Here is a 17,275-nt window from a genome sequence, read left to right on the forward strand (position 1 = left end):
GGCAGATGGAGAAGTTTTGAGGAAGGAGAAAAAATATAGCACACCTGATTAACTCAAGCCAGCTAGGCTGTCACCGCCTCGTTTCAGGTGGGATGGCAATAAATCATTATCATCGTACGAGTGTTCTGGCGCTTATTCGAATAAGACTGGGAACAAGATGACACACGAAAGGCACATGCGGCAATTCGTGTAGCGCTGTGTGTGTACTGTGTGTGTACTGTGCGTGTTCTTGTGTCCACTGTCCAGTCTTATCCACGCTAAAACACTCCCGCCAAGATGCCATACCAACAAGCCCACATTGCTGCTATGGTTGTTGATCAGGCTCACTGACTACACTTCAGTGATATACGGTTGATATGTTTTATTTTGTATTAACTCATGTCATCGGCCATTGAACAGCTGACCATCGTCAGCTGTTCAGCTCAGCTGTCAGCGAAGCGCAGATGGTCTGCGCTTTGCAGGTTTCTATCATCCAAATTGAAATCATGATTAGACCTTATGCTAAGATATACAATCATCTGACGATGAATCATAACCTCAACTGACGTCATTCACGTGAGGTCACAGCTACTAGATGCCTGCCATCTTCATGAGCACAGGGTCTACTCTGCTCAGGGTACAGCAGTAAACAAAAAGATATATTTTGCGTTTGTGTCCTGTGAGCCAAACTGCTCGGAATGTTGGTGCTGCATTATGCCAGACTGCTAGTTTAGGGCAATAGGTCTCTTGAACACATACTTCTGTCATACTTTATTCACACCGCATGGCTGTGTACGTAATTTGTGTAGTCCAAGAATTCATCTCAAGGAAACCGTAATATCAACCGGTAGTGAAAATGTGTGTGTGCTGGTGAGATAAATTTCAATGATGGATGGAAAGATTAGGCGAACAAAAGGTGTGGAATGATACTACAGGTTCAATACATTGCCACAAAGTTAACAAGCGAGGCCTCGGCAAAACATTCTTTTAATAATGGTTTATACTCTGAGAGCGCGCATACCGCTACGCACTTTGTCGTTCTTGTTCAAAGTGGCCAGCAGGTGCACCCGCCATGGTTGCTCAGTGGCTATGGTGTTGGGCTGCTGAGCACGAGGTTGCGGGATCAAATCCTGGCCAAGGCAGCCATATTTCGATGGGGGCGAAATGCGAAAACACCCGTGTGCTTAGATTTAGGTGCACGTTAAAGAACCCCAGGTGGTCAAAATTTCTGGAGTCCTCCACAACGGCAAGCCTCATAATCAAAAAGTGGTTTTGGCACGTAAAACCCCATATTTCTTTTTGGCCGCAGGTTCAGGATCCAGCCTATCTTGTGTGAATAAAGAAAAATATGCACATGCATCTACTCTTGTAGGAACTCTGAAACGGGTAGCAATGAGCATCATTAAATGAACATGGAGATAGGGGAGCTTTATGGCACCGAAAATAAACGAAATGTTGTTGATATCGGTCCATTTGGCTGCACCACAAGAATGGATAACATTTTGGTTATTGGTGATGCTATAAGCTCCACTTTCCACTTAGTTGACATCAAGGGGCTCACTGCTGCTCCCTTCAGAGTTTGTGTGAGTGAATGCGTGTGCATTTTTCTTTTCTCGCATTCTTTCATCTCATTACATATTAAACGTGTAGTAGCATACTAAGCCTTTTGTGTGGCTAACTTCTCACCTATCATTGTTTCTCTCACCAGTGCACACATACCTTGACTACTGTTTGATATTTTCTTGCAGTACATTATTGGAATACACAAATTATTGACATGGTGGGCTGGCTGTGCTATGTGAGTAAAGTACAATGGCAGTACGTGTTCAAGAGACCGTTCCTCTATGCTAGCGGTCCGGCATAACACAGCACCAACATTCTGAGCAGTTTACCTCATAGAACCCAAATGCAAAATATATCTTTCTGTTCAGTACTGCATATGGTGCGTATACCTCTGTGTGCTTAATATTGTGGCCACATGGCAATAAACTTACAGAAAATGATAAAATGCTTAGGAAATTGAATAGTACAATTCTTGACTATGCTCACCCGCTTGACTATGCTCACCCGCCGTGATTGCTCAGTGGCTATGGTGTTGGGCTGCTGAGCACGAGGTCGAGGGATCGAATCTTGGCCACGGCAGCCGCATTTCGGTGGAGGCGAAATGCGAATAACACCCGTGTACTTAGATTTAGGTGCACGGATTTAGGTGCAATTTCTGGAGTCCTCCACTACGGCGTGCCTCATAATCAGAAAGTGGTTTTGGCACGTAAAACCCAATAATTTTTTTCTTGACTATGCTGGATGGTGTTATAAGTCTGCAATTTTTTAAAGATGCCTTGAGTGTGAATAGATAAACCAGTTATATTGTTTCCTATGGGAAACTGTGGTTCAATCCGCGATCAGTTCAGATGCTACCTGAGTTATGGAATTAGACTTATAAACTGAGGTACCACTGTACCTCACTGCATTGCGTTTTCAGGGAAGCTTGGCATGTGGTAAATTTCTTCTAATAAGATTTAAGCATGCTTGAGTTTCAGTAGATCTTTTTATTTGGGATGTATGAAAGTTAATTTCTGTGCTGTCATGCATTCTGTAGATTCAAATAAGCCTTCACAGGCGAAGAAAATTAGTCCTTGCCCAGGGTTAAACAAACAACCACCGCTTTTCCGGGGTGATTGCTCAACCGAGCTAACCAGGTGGCTAGCATGCGGAAGCTCAAGAGCAAATTCAATGACAGCTTGAAGGAAGCCATACTTTGCTCATGTGTGAATGATCTTAAAACACCCCTCAGTGCAGAAACCGCCGACAGGAACACAGACAGAAGGCTTCATTGTTCTTAAAGTATAATTTAAAACGATAATTTGCAGCTGAAGAAAATTCAACAATTGCAATGCTCCCTAAGGCGAAATTTGAGCGCAACTCTGTACGTGTTTTCATTTTGGAATATATTGGCTGACAGACAATCTGTCTCGTGTGACATGTTGCAAATGGGGCAAAGTGTGGCACGACTTCGCCAATCTTCAGATCATCAGAGCCAGCGCGTGGGCGCGATTCACAGCCGCCACCGCCAGACCTCCCAGATGACGCATGCTACTCTGGCACCATTTTGTAGCTATCGTCGCCAAACTGCGCTTCTCATGCTTTCACCATACCCCCTCCGCTTTCTGCCTCATGGTTCTGCTGCACTCTCCTCTCTGCTTTCCTCCTCGCTTCTTTCATGCCCTGCGGCGTTCTGCATTCCCTCTTTCATTCTTTGCTGTGCTTGTTCGCCTGGTTACAAGTGACAGTGCTGACTATTGCTGCAGGAACAGGCGCCTAAGACCTGTGCCCTAAAGATTTGTCGTGGTTTGGGATTCGAATCTGGGAGTGGGACAAAGTTTTGTTCCACTGCAAAATTTTGCCTAAAATTATCATATAAGCATGTTTCGTGCATGTACTGTGTGTTTTACATTTGCGAGATTGCACTGAAGGGATTTTAAGATGAGTTCTGTTGTGTTCTTGCCATGTTCTTAAAACTGATTTTGTTTACAACAGCAGGGCACACAGGCAACAAAAAGTATAAGAGTGGAAGTTCAGCGAAGTGTAGAAAGGGAACTGCTCGCAGAAATCCAAGCTGCATGCCCGCAACAGCATGTGCAGTGCACATGCTGTGACCAAGGATGTGTTGTTCTCGAAGAACTTGCGAAATGCAAAAAAGAAACTGCAGAGCAAAGCAAGCAGCTTGAGGAACAAAGCAAGCAGTTTGAAGACGTCGCTGAGGAGCTAAGGAGTCTGAAGGCAAAGATGCTCATCTTGGAGAACAGAAATGTACATCTGCAAGATGCTTTGGCTTCAAAAGTCTTAGCAAGTGGTGAGTAAGCGTTCGTTTGCTGAAGGTGGAATTAAATATACTCGAGTGCAAGTAGAATTGGCAGAGAATTAATGCACTCAGCAGCAATACTCAATTAGCGATCTGTTGGCGCGATCGCACACTCCTGCATGGAAATCGTGCTCTGCAGGTATACCTTAATGCAACATAACGAAGCACTCTCGCTAAAGCACTGCAACTAAACTAAACTCTATCACACAATTTGTTGCCAAGTAACGGTCCTCAACCAGTCTCTGCCATGGATACTCCCTGGCAGCAGCTGCCATTAGCTTAGATAGGGTAGCTCGTCTAAAATGTACATGGAAAGCTGTAACTGAACTGAAGCAATGCTCTGGAAGACAGCCCATGCATTTATACGCTTGGCAAGGCAAGTGCTAACTTCACTCGGGTTGCCACGTTGCAGCATTACAATGTGTGACATGGCCCTCACATGGACATGTGTTTGCTGTAACCCATCTTCTGGGTCCAAGAATGTTCATTAAATGTGTAACGTGGTGCCATTGCAGTAATGCATATTTTGACGATTGTGCTGGTTTCGTTTCCACCTAGCAGAAGTTCGGCCCAAGTGAGCCCGTAAGTTGGCTCGTACTGCTCGCATCATTGGCCCTTTCGTTTTAGTATCCTAACCATCTTAAATATGTCGGGTTGTTAGTTAATCTAGGCCTTGAATTTTCACTCGTCTACTGATGGAAATTAGTCATATCTTTAAAAGGCCTTGGCAACATTCACATTTACCTGTTTCTCATGCCATTAGTTCGTAATTTTTCAGTCTTGAAATAACTGCTAGGGCATCATAGTATATAAAGTAAAATTTGTGGGCTTGTTTCAGCAGATGATTGATGTTTATTCTGATTGATTAATGAAAGGAGACGGAGCTGTATTGTGCAGTATTAGCCAAAAGTAACAGCGAAGTTTGTATCACATGAAGTATGATTGAGTGCCTATGCAAAAAAACATAAGAGAAGAATAACAAAAACATTTGTGAAGGTGAGGTGGACTTTTTGAACCCCTTTGTCTTTTCTAATATTGCAATACTCGAAATATTTGAGACTATTGAAAGCTAATGTAGATAGTGGAGAAACCTCAGTCAACGAGCAATTTTATTTGCTTTTTAGTGTCTGCAGTTGTACGTTCCATTCCTAAATAAAATTTTGTTCTTGTATACTCATTAGAGTGCTTGTGAAGCTGTATTAGCAAATTGGTAGCTACATGTGCGTGTCTACCATAGGTCACAGCCAACTGTACCAAACTACATTCTATTCTGTGGAAGCAATCTAGTCATCTGTAGCATGATGTATTGCAAAAATTTCAGAGAGCAGGATTATCTACGCCACGTCATTGGGAGTTTCGGTGGTGGCAGGTCCTCCAGGACCAACAGGAGCACAAGGAGCCAACAGTAAGTTGTAAAGTGTGTAATTGTGTCATTTTTGTTAGCTTAATATTTCTATCATTGTACAAAAGTCTTGACTTGGCTTTTGTTTATAAAGTTTTGGAAAAAGTATAATTGAAATTATGAGCGTGTTCTGTTTCAATATGCAAGAACATTTAGAAAATACAAATTTTCAGCCCGTCAGCTGGCAAAAAATGTTCCTTATTACGGCTGCTCACTCTTGGGAAACACTCCATAATGTGACTTTCTAGTGTCTGTAAAATGCACTGTGACTGCTGAGAAGTGGAATACATTAAGAGGCTATTTTTAATGACCACAGCCATTTGAAGGATGACGACATATCTTAACGGGCGTCTGTCAATTGGGCTTTCTCCAAAAATCACAACCTCATAAGAGCTCTCCGTTTATCCATAATGGCAATTTTAAAATAATGCTAGAAGTCTTCATAAAAACACCCTCTATGCTTCCCTGTTCTGTGTGCTATTCATGCAAATGGCACGTAGAAGGCATGGGGTGTACTGGGGGCGAGGGGAAAAAGAGAGCATAACATAAAATGATTATCCTGAGTCATGCTTTATCACCATGATATGCGCTCCTGTCTTTGATGGCAACTGGCAGAGGGCATGAACTGCTTGTTTGGCCACAAGTTTGACTTCACATGTTTATTTGATGCAACTAGTACAAAGGGCCACTGTTAGCCATTGGCACTTTTATATATTTTTACAATCTGGTGGATGACTTGTTCACTCATATCTGTCACCTAAATTTGGATATTTTTGTTTTATCTCTTGGAACCACAGATCCCGTACCTCTGGTTCAGCCGCGCCATACAATTTTTTCTGCAAAGCCCAGTAAGGATACATTTTCTTTGTGGTCGTGTTGTTGAACCTTTGAGAATATCACATATGTGAGTGGTCATTAAGTTTTACCTTCAGGAACCACTGCTGCCCCGGCTACGATTGTACAGCCACTATCAGCTGGCTACTTGTCGGAGCCCAGTAAGAATAATTTTTCTCTGTGGCAGTTCAGTGAATCGTTCAGAAGATAATGTGTGTGGTAATTGCACTTTTGTCATCAGGAACCACTGTTGCCCCAGCTCCAAGCCAGCCAAATGCAGTGGACTGCATGTCAGAGCCTAGTAAGGATCATTTTTCTCTGTGGCAGTTCATTACATTTTTCAGGACATATTTTCTGCAGTCTTGACAGTTCTGTCACCAAACAAATTTCCTGCTGCAGGTACAAGCTGCACACAAGTGCAGAGCACTGCAAGGGCTTCGACACCAGAGCCAGGTAATGAGACATTCTTCTGTGGTTCCATCTTCAAGTTGCACTTTCATGTCTGCATTCATTTTATTGTGCAATTTTTAAAGAAATAACTGCAGCTTTGCACAATAGCATGATAAGACTGTATTTCTTTATACAGCACTGATCAGTTCCAAGCACAAATTTTTTTAGTTGTGCAGTACTTCACACATGTTGAATTCAATGGTAGATCCAAATCAAGTTTTTCTGCTCTGCATGGAGCAATCCTATTCCAATGGCAGAATGAGAGCGTGAGTTGTGTGTTCCAATGGCAGATTGGGATCAGCCACCGATTCCGGATCAGTCTGTGGAGCAGAAATATTTTCTCCACCAGAATTGGCAGATTTGACCGGAAGTCCACGTGACCTATTTCCTTCACCCACCTCTGCTTCCTGTCATGGTCGCTTGTTTTCGGTCGCGGGTGGCTATGGACGTTAAAAATATGGATGCTACGTCGCGCCGTGCGTTTTTGTTCCTGATAGTGACAGCTCAGACTCGGACACTATAAATTCCTAAGTGCAGTGATGATTCTTTTGATGCGGAAGAAAAACAAACGCACGGAATGCCGGGATGATCCAGGTGGTCATGGTGATGAGGCCTACCCAATCCACCTCTAGGTTAGCGCCCTCTCACTTGATTTCCTTGTACTAAGTACCCCATGGGAACGCACACATTCCATTTGCAAATTTGACGAGATCTCAGTCAGAACGACTTGCTCCGTTCGTGATCTGGCCAAGCGCTCGCGATCTGCCATTGGAATTCAACATCACTGATATTCACTCTTGCTCAGCAGTGCTTACTAACGGCCACTACCTTACAAATTCATTTGTGCCTACAGGCGCTCATCATGCATTTGCACTTTTTCACATTTGCTTATATGATGTCACTGATGCCTACTCGTGCTAACATTATGCCCAGTCATGTCCAAAATTTCACGGAATAGAAGTGGTTTATATATTTGGCTTTTTTTTCTTTTCTTGACTAAATTAGTTATGGTGGGCACACAAAACTGAATTCTGCTTTTGACAGAACCTAGCAGTTTACCTGAAAAACACTACCACAGACCACCTGGTAAAAGTTAATTTTCATGCGGAGTGTTTTTTTTTCCAAATTTGGAGGTATCTTTGAAGCAGCAGAAACAGAACATGACAAGCAACTATTATTATTATTATTATTATTATTATTATTATTATTATTATTATTATTATTATTATTATTATTATGTACTGTATATAATGTAAACAAAATGGGTTGCATGGTTCGGCATTTGAAGAGAAAGATGGCATATAAAGTTCGAGAAATGCTAGGTTTTATGATATTGTAAAAGTGATTTCAACATTAATTTTTCAGCGCCAGAAGATGGCTTCATCAGCGAGATGCCAGGCATGGTGCCAAATGACTTCGGTAGGAAAATATTTTGTTTCACATTAATTGTAGTTAGGGGTGTGCGAATATTCACACCTTTCAAATAATGAATAGTGTCCCTTCGATTCAGTCTTCGAACCAAATAGTCACTATTTAAGATGCGAATTTCTTTCTAATACTCTTTGAATAAATTAAAACGCCAACTATGTCCAACTGAACATAGAATTGGAGCCAAGGTATTGTAAATTTTCGCCCCCATATTTCGTAGTGGAGCAGGCTACGTTGCTCAGGTTGCCAAACTTTACAGGCTATGCAGTGATCATTTGCTTACTCTGAAGAGCCCTGTGCATGCGAAGACAGTACTTTCTTGCTTCTAATGGTCCACTTGTGCATTTAATAAACACTTCATAATGTACCATGTAATGACGGAAACCTTGTTCTACATCAATTGGGATAACTGTTCATTATTCGCAAACTATTTGAAAACTGTTCGGTTCGATTCAGTTCGCTATGGCAGTATTTGGTTTGTATTTGACTCGGGTGTCAAAAATCAGTATTTGCACGTCCCTAATTTTGGTGTGTGTCCATGTAATGTTTCTCACTACACTGCATGCGATGATGTACACGGAACTGACAGTACAATGCCGCTGTGCTTTCCTGTTGCGCTTACAGTCAGGCTATTAATGTTATGGGTACTTAGCTAGTTGAAACTGTTGAATCTGCAAGTACGATGTGAGCCTAGCAAGAATATTACAGGGCGGTGAGGGTTCAAAGTGGTGAAGAGTCCCTCTGACAGAAGCCGCCCTTTGAGATCTTTGAGCCGTCAACTTCAGCTTTAAGTACATTTGCTTTTGGACATACTAACATTGCAGCTTTGATTGCTCAAAGCATGCGCAATTCCGTGGAAATAAGTCAGTCATCCATACAAACACTGCCTTGCACATAATGGTTTACGAGCCGCATAATCTTTTCTGCTTAGCGGGATCAGGACCTATGTTTGAATTATTGAATGCTCTTTTGAGAACAAACAATACTTCCGTCACATGCTGAAGCCAGAAATCTTTCCTTAAGTGTGCAATGCATCGAAGTATGTGTGGCCAGTAGCAATACATATAGAATGCGCATGACCTTCTCTGCTCCTAAAATTAATGGATTGCCTTACTGAGGGCCCACATGCCATATTCATAGTTGATAACCAGAACAGCTCAGACACTGTCGACACTTCTGTAATATTATAGATAATTACATAAATATGGTTGTGCAAAGCAGAGCCACAGTATTCCTTGATTTCTTTTACATGTTATTCTGCTTTGCTGCCGGTATGGCAGTTTAAACATTGTACAGTTGCTGACCGATGTTCCGGGCCTCGCGGGGACCGAAAAATAGTCCGAAAAATTCGTTCACCCCCCAAAATAAAATTTATTACGCTTTAGGTTTTTGGTTAAATTCTTAAGTAAATGTATTAGGCTTCGGGCAGCTTAAGAAATCTCTAATAATGCCCTGCCTCATACAACGCTTGGAGGCAATCAGATTTGCTTGGATTTGTGCAAGAGTGACATCATCTCCATACACGATCTGATTAGAGCGTCACTGTATGGGTGATTTCCGTTGCCAGGGTAGCCACGGAGATTGAAGAAATGAGCCATGTTTCTTCGCACCACTTGGCTCTCGCGAAGGCACATGAGGTGGTGCACACAAATGCGAGGCCACACAAATACACACAAAGATGTCTCTGTGACACACCTGCTCTGTAGAGACTGCTTGCAGAAAGCAACCGAAACTTATACCGGTGTCACGTGGCCACTTTCAATTGAGACTGACTGCGATTTGGATTGAAATTCTCGACCGCGATTGGTTTTCTTCCACAGATTGTGCAAAGAAGCCAATCGCGACTGGGAAATTAGATTTGGATTGGGCTTGATTGCAATCAAAAGAGCGCCGCGTACAACAGCTTTATTAGATGCGATGACGTCTCCGAGACACACCTGCTCTGTAGACACCCCACAGAAAGCCTATATGTGCACACCACATGCACAAATCAACTGAAACTTTAGAACTATCTATCCTGCATTGAGTGATTATAATGATAGTGCTGACTGAAAAAAGAAAGAATAACACTGTCCCTGGGAGCGTTTTGTCGGCCAAGAAATAGGGGGCACCTGTGAGACCAGAGAATTTGACACGCTTTCTGTCGAAAGTATGCGTCTCCCTATTTTGGAGGCTATAGAGCCTACAATACCAGTGTGTGGCATGTCCCACACAGCGTTCTTAGCAACTGATATTTTTGGTTTCTATTCCTTGGTAATGTGTAATGGTTACATTGTACTCTTTCCTTAGCATGGAACTCCTCTATATTGCTTTTGAAGTATCAAACCTGGCAGTTCAAGGGAAAAGTTGTACATTTTCCTTTGCAGCTGACATTGACCTGTTCGCTGAAGAAGAGGCCGTCGACGTGGTAATCGGATCCTCAAGAAATGATGGAAAGGTAATTTTTAAGTCACAGAATTGTTCTTTAAGGCTCCGTGTTACACTTAGGTGCTAAAAGTGCTCATACATTTCAGAATGTTGAAGAAATTTGCTGAGTTGTGCACCTTTTGTTTTTTCTTTCCGAATGTAAGTAACTGTGTATGATACATTAACTAGATTTATGGCTGAGTACCATATTTATGCATCTAGACCAGTCCTGCGCCTAAATTAACACCTGAAGGTCTAAAGTCAAAGCAAAAAAAGCGCTTTTCTTGAATGTAAGCTGGACAAAAGAAAGGATGACAGACACAAAATGCAAACAGCATTTCTTAACTTCGAACCTGCCCCAGATCATGTGGTGTCATCATCGCTGCTAGCCTTGTCGCTTACCGTATCACTGTCAGCACATAGAGCACACCATATTTGGTGTCATCTAGGGCACTTTAGTTGCTGCGCTCTTTGAAGACATGCAATCAAGCTTCGTGGCATGTCGTCCCATGCCGCAGTGACCCAGCTCGCCACTTGCTCTAGTGATCTGCATTTGATACAACCTTTGCTGTTAGCTTACACGCTTCATCAGTCAGCCACATCGCAAAGTATTTCCGCAGGCAGTCCTCTAAACACTTGTTGATGCAGACGTCAAGTGACTCAGGCTGGCCCATCATGCCATTTGGAATGATAGCGATGTACGTTCAAGTATGGATCAAGGACAAGGAGACAGTTCTTTAACGGTGTTGCCACGTGATTCTTATCCACTAGCCAAATATGGCACTTTTCAACTGGGTATCAGCATCTCTGGGGAAGGCTTCCTTAGCAGGCAGTGTCTTCCTCTTATAAATTATGTAGATAGGCAGCTTATGTCGATCAGCTATGCTGCACAGCATCATGGTCACAATTCACAACTGGCCAAACACAGTCACCCCCTCGGCGCCATCCTCATCAGCTTGCCACACCACAGGCATATCAAAATAAATGAAAAGGGGCGAGCTTACAGCACACTACTGTAACCACTTTTGGTTGGCTCGAGTGCCAAAGTAGAATATCTGACCTTGGTATGTGCTTGCCTCTGCACTTTGTTCTCGAAAATGGGGCTCGAAAACCTAATTAGTGGCCTACTCCTCTTTTTACATGATCACAGTGCATGTGAAGTTTTTGTTTGTGTACATTAACATAATTATGTAATCATGCAGTCCTTGGACCACAGTGCTGGTGCAGATTTCTATATTGCCTCTAGTGACTGCACAGAGTAACCTGTGGAAAAGAATGGTCGTACAGATATTACATGAAACATATTTGAAATTCGGCTACCCAATGTCTAGGTAGACTTCAGTGATTTCATCAAGCTGTAGCAGTGAATATTCTCGCAGATAATTGTCAGTTTTCCTAGTTTAGAGCTTGCTACTGATGCCTAGGAGATTTTTATGTAGGAGGGTCTAAAAGATGTATAAAAATATTACTGGATAATTTAGTTCCGCTCATGCAGCTATCGGCCCAAATGACACAAATAAATGTGCCAAAATGTCAGCAAACTGCAGAATTGAGAAAATACAGTGTATATCGTCCAGTATAAAACCTGTTAGCTACTAGCTCTGTATGTATGATATATTGCAGATGTATGCTGGATCCGGGAAGTGGATTGACAAGGCAGCATGGGGGACACTGTTCCGGGCGTCGGGTGACTCCATGTTTTGTCGCATGGCTTCGACTATTTACTGGACGCCTGATGAACTCCGGAACAGAAGTGTCACCGGAACCTTGTCGAACAAGTCGCGGTCCATGGGAAGGACGGAGGCCAGACAAGCTGTAACACCAGAGAAGCTGTCATCCTTGAAAAGTATGGACAATTGAACATACTGTTCAAATGAAAAAAATGTAGCAGCAGTGTTTTTGATACAGCCACTGAAGGTGGTGCTGTGCTTCGCAAAACAGTGCGCTTAATCTGCATTGATGTGCCATCCTGTAATAAACAAACTGAAATCCTTAATAACTCCTCATAGTAGTGAGCTTGCTATTGAAAATGATATTGATACAGAAAGCATACTATCTAGTAACTCATTTCAATTAATATTTCACATAACGGAGACATTAAAAAACATGTCTACTATTATTCCACATTCAGCTGTGGTAGTTGTCTGTTTAATTCTGAATAAATTAGAATTTTATGGTGTCTAGATGTAGTGCTGAGCTCAAACATAGCAGCACTATCCAGTGTGCTTGATATCGACAGCTTGATAATATCAGTGAAATTACATCAGCAAAAAAGAATGCATATGTATAGGAGTGCTACTTTTGTGTAATTTCGCTACTTTCTGGAAGACGATAAACCAACAAGGCTACGTGTTCACAATTGAGAGCTGCAATGCTGATCAGAATGCTTTAGCCTACCATTAACCTTTAGCCTTACTGACTCTGACGGGTGCCAGCTGTGTGCATTAGCTAATTCTTCTGCTCATCTATAGATGGCAAACGCGAAAGGCCACAGTAACAGCGAAGCTGTTGTGCTAAAGCACCATGTTGTGATAACCTGCTACTAAATATTTCATGTTGAAGCTCTAAAAAGAATTTGAGGCATGCAAATGACTAGGCAAGAAGTAGCCTGTAATTTTGTTGCCATATTAAACACGTAGCTATGATAAAATATTTCGTTTAACCTTTGGTATATTGTTGGGAACATGCAGTCTCATGCTGGAAATATTTGTTTAGCTGCTTTCATTACTTTATAGCTGTGATTGCTTTTCTTGTGCAGGCCTCCTCCGGATCTTCATGGGCAGCGATGTGACGCCAGAAGACGAGAAAAAAAGAATGAAGAGTGTACGCAGGCACCTGGCGCAAAAGCTTGCTGATGCACAAAGGAAGTAGTGCCGCTGATACAGCTACAAAGCCTGTCCCAAAAGTTTGTGCAGTTCATGCCACCACACCCTCTGCTGCATTTTTGCTGACTCACTGCACAAGTGAGTCAGCAAAAATGCAGCAGAGGGTGTGGTGGCATGAACTGCACAAACTTTTGGGGCAGTCCTTGTACAGTCATCATCAGCCTATTTTATGTCAACTGCAGGACGAAGGCCTCTCTCCATGATCTCCAATTATCCCTGTCCTGCACCAACTGATTCCAACTAGCACCCGCAAATTTCCTCATTTTGTCGCACCACCTAGTCATTTGTCGTCCTCTACTGTACTTCCCTTTTCTTGGTACCCATTCTGTCACCTTCACGGTGATCTACTCTATGCATTACATGACCTGCCCAGCGCTATTTTTTTCTCTTCATTTCAATTAGAATGTCGTCTATACCCGTTTGCTCTCTGATCCAAACCACTCTTTCTTTCTCTTAAAGTTATGCCTAGCATTCTTCGTTCCATTGCTCTTAGCGCAGTCCCTAAATTGTTCTCAAGTTTCTTTGTCAGTTTCCAAGTCTCTTCCCCATATGTCATCGCTGATAAAATGCACTGATTGTATACCTTCTTTTTCAATGATAATGGTATGCCTCGTTAATTCGAAGTCATTGGGACCGCAAAAAATCTTCAAATTCGGTTTGCCACGTCCTGTAGTTCGAGGCTCCAAGGGTCATGTTATTTCTAGTTGACCAACTACATGCAGCATTTGAGAATTTCCACAGTAGCACTCAACAAAACTGCGGATAACATTAAGCGATCCGATAACTTCCCCGAGAGCGGGTGCTCGGAAGGGCTCGTTAGCGCCACCATTGTCGCTGTGATCGCACATTGGCCGCATCAGCGCTAGCTTCACACTCCAAATCTGAGTAGCATGTTTGTTGATCTTTTTCAAAGTTCAGATACTCGGCGAAGCCAACTGCACTGGATTCGCTATCTCTGCGCAGAGTGCATTGATGCGGTCACAATACTCAGCTCCATCTTCATCAAGTGCACGTGAATAGTCAGCATCGACGGTGCTTTCCTTCGAGAAGCCATCGTGTTCAAAACACCGCATGACCAAAGTGGGTTCCACTTGCCTCCATGCATAAACAATAACACGTATGGCCCCGAGGAGGTCGATGGAGTACTCCTTGCCGTTGTTGAAGCAAAGGAGCATGCGCTCGAGCAGGTGGTGGCGGTAAATCTTCCTTGTGTGTTGAATGACGCCTTGGTCCATTGGCCGCGAGATCGACGTGGTGTTCGGAGGAAGAAATACCATCTGGATAACTTTCAGGTGTGGGATGACGCCATGCGCTGGGCAATTATCAACAAAGAAGAGTATATTCCTGCCTGTGGCCGCGAACTTGCGGCCAACCTGCCGAACATAATCTTCAAATATTGCGCCTGTGACCCAAGCTTTCTTGCTGTGCCGGTATGATAAGCTCCTCTCTTGGCGGCAGCCAGGCATTTTCAAAGCAGCGAGGCTTCCCACTCTTTCCAACTACAAGTAGCGGCAGCTTGTGTTTGCCACACATGTTCGCACCGAACAGAACAATGATTCTTTCCTTGCCCTGCTTTTGACCCTTGACCGCGGTGTCCTTCACTGCAAATGTTTGCAGCATCTTGTAAAAAAGGACTGCCTTGTCAACGTTGTACACATCGTCTGTACTGTACTCGCTAAGCAATGGAGCCAACGTGTGTTCCTTCCAGGCGTCGATGACCTTCTTGTTTGCGCTGCTGCTCTCGCCACAGACTGCTACGAAGGTCAAATTATTGCGCTCTTTAAAACTGCTGAACCATCCATTGCCACACTTGAACTCTGCGTGCCGAAGTTGTAGAGCCAAGTCGCTGGCAATCTCCCGCAGTATCATCCCATTGACGGGAAGGTGGGCTGCGTTTGCTTTCTGCATCCAGCGAAGTAAAGCTGATTTCACATCTTGGTACGTGGGAGCCCGTACTTGCGACCGCTTAAAAAAGAAAAGGGGAAGTTATATATGCAGTTGAATCCCGCTACAACGAAATTTACGGTGCCCGAAAAAAATTCGTTCTTCGTTATCACGGAAATTTGATACGAAACGCAGAAATAATTGCCCAAGCAGCAGCAAAAACTTCTAATGCCAAAAATCTGTAAGCATGGCTTGCTTGCGCTTCATGGTGAGCAATGCTGTCACGTGATTTTCACATTGTCTACAGACCCATCGCGACATCGTCATCACGGACATCAACAAAATTCCTCATTACATCGAAAGCGTCCATCACCTGTGAGGCAGTTGCCTCAGCAGGCACATCCTGTACGTCATCTTCGACATCAGAAGAGTCTTCATCATTGCAGGCGGCTTTGATAATCTGCTCATCATTCACCTCTTCATGAACTATAGCACAATCGTCAGCACCGATGTATTCATCAAGCTCGAGATTAGGCAACACGTTTCCCATTTTTTCCAGTGTTTTCCAGGCGGCCGTGATCCCCGGTGCCGCTGACGCCTCTTCGTCGGTGTTGCGCTAGCAGTCTAAGGATAATGAATAAAGGGAAAATGAGACACCCACCTGTTCGTAGCAATTGCTGCAAAGGAAACCCATACGGGTTCCTCAAAAGAAAAGCCTCATAGTTGAAGAAAAATTCGTCCTGGTCAGGGACTTTTTCTTCAACTATGAGGCTTTTCTTTTTAGGAACCCGTATGGATTTCCTTTGTAGCAATTGCTACGAACAGGTGGATGTCTCATTTTCCCTTTATTCATTACTTCTCTCCACCTTGCGGGTTTCCGCAGAACTACTACGTCAGAGTCTAAGGATAGATCTTCGGCAAATCCGGGTGCCTAAAACAGTTTGCAATTATTCAGTGACCCAGTGTGTTCCAGGCAGCAGACATAATTTGCAGTGCCACGTACATGTCCACCTTCGTGTCTTGGCCGGTTTTACTGTTGAAGAGCAGCCGCTGAATTAACCTCCCGCGGTAAGCGCGCTTCAGGCTCAGAATCACACCCTGGTCGAGAGGGTGTAGGACAGATGTGCAATTTGTAGGGGAAAACATCAGCTCCGTGTTAGTGAGCTTGACTTCTTCGGAGTGATGGTCTGAACAATTGTCCAGAAGCAAGCAAACTTTATGGTCCTGCCGCTTCATGTTGCAGTCGAATGTCACCACCCACTCTGTGAAAATAGCGCGGGTCGTCCATGACTTGTTCGCCTTGTACTGCACAGGTAGGCTACGGGATCCCTTGAAACAGTGCGGCTTGGCACTTTTCCAATGACTAATGGAGGACGCTTGTCAGAGCCATCCATGTTTGTGCAAAGCAGCACCGTCACACATTTTTTGCTGTTTGCCGCCGTGACAGCGCTGCCCCTTAATGTTGAGCATCCTGGCCGGCAACATCTTGTAGAATAGCCCGGTCTCATTGGCATTGTAGATGTCTGCCGGCGTGAAGTTGCCTAAAATGCCGGCCACATTGCTCACCTTCCAAGCTCCGTCAACGTCTGCGGACATCGATTTGCTGCACAACACTTTTCCGATGATGTTATGGAGGACCTTGAAACAGTTCAGCCAGCCAACGCTGGCTTTAAAATCGTCAATGCTGAGTAGGCAGGCGTGTTTCAAGGCTTTTTGCTGGACGATGCTTCCATTGAGGAGGAAGTTCCTGCCTCGTACTTCAACACACCACGCATGCACCACCTTGTCCAGCTCTTCATGGAGGGGCCGCGTCACATTTTTGTGCTTGGAAGATGTGCCTGAAGCAAGTGCCTTTTTTACGCTGTCCTTATTTCCTAGAATCGTACACGGCAAACTGGCCGGAATCCCAAAGTCTTCAGCGATTGCCACTTCCTTCCTTCCACTCACAGCATGGGTGATGATTTCAGCTTTCTGCTTGAGGGAAAGGGTTTTGCGTTGATATCTCGTCCCACGCATGGATGAAAGCTCGTTGTCGAAGAGACACGCTGCGAGTGACGCGACCACGAAAAAAAAACCCAAAATGGCGAAACTGCAATCACATGATTTCGTGCTTACTACGGCTTTGGATTTAACTTAAACTTTTGC

General features: G+C 43.7%; 1 long non-coding RNA gene across 1 annotated transcript; it reads left to right on the top strand.

The window, feature by feature from the left end:
• The first annotated feature begins 6,175 nt into the window (after positions 1-6,175).
• LOC142560832 (uncharacterized) lies at positions 6,176-7,946 on the top strand. Its single transcript, XR_012823443.1, has 4 exons — positions 6,176-6,238; positions 6,319-6,378; positions 6,477-6,530; positions 7,893-7,946. It is a non-coding gene; the product is annotated as an uncharacterized LOC142560832 (long non-coding RNA).
• Positions 7,947-17,275: the final 9,329 nt, after the last annotated feature.

The sequence above is a fragment of the Dermacentor variabilis genome, chromosome 10 (assembly GCF_050947875.1).
Source record: "Dermacentor variabilis isolate Ectoservices chromosome 10, ASM5094787v1, whole genome shotgun sequence".
Lineage (NCBI taxonomy): Eukaryota > Metazoa > Arthropoda > Arachnida > Ixodida > Ixodidae > Dermacentor > Dermacentor variabilis.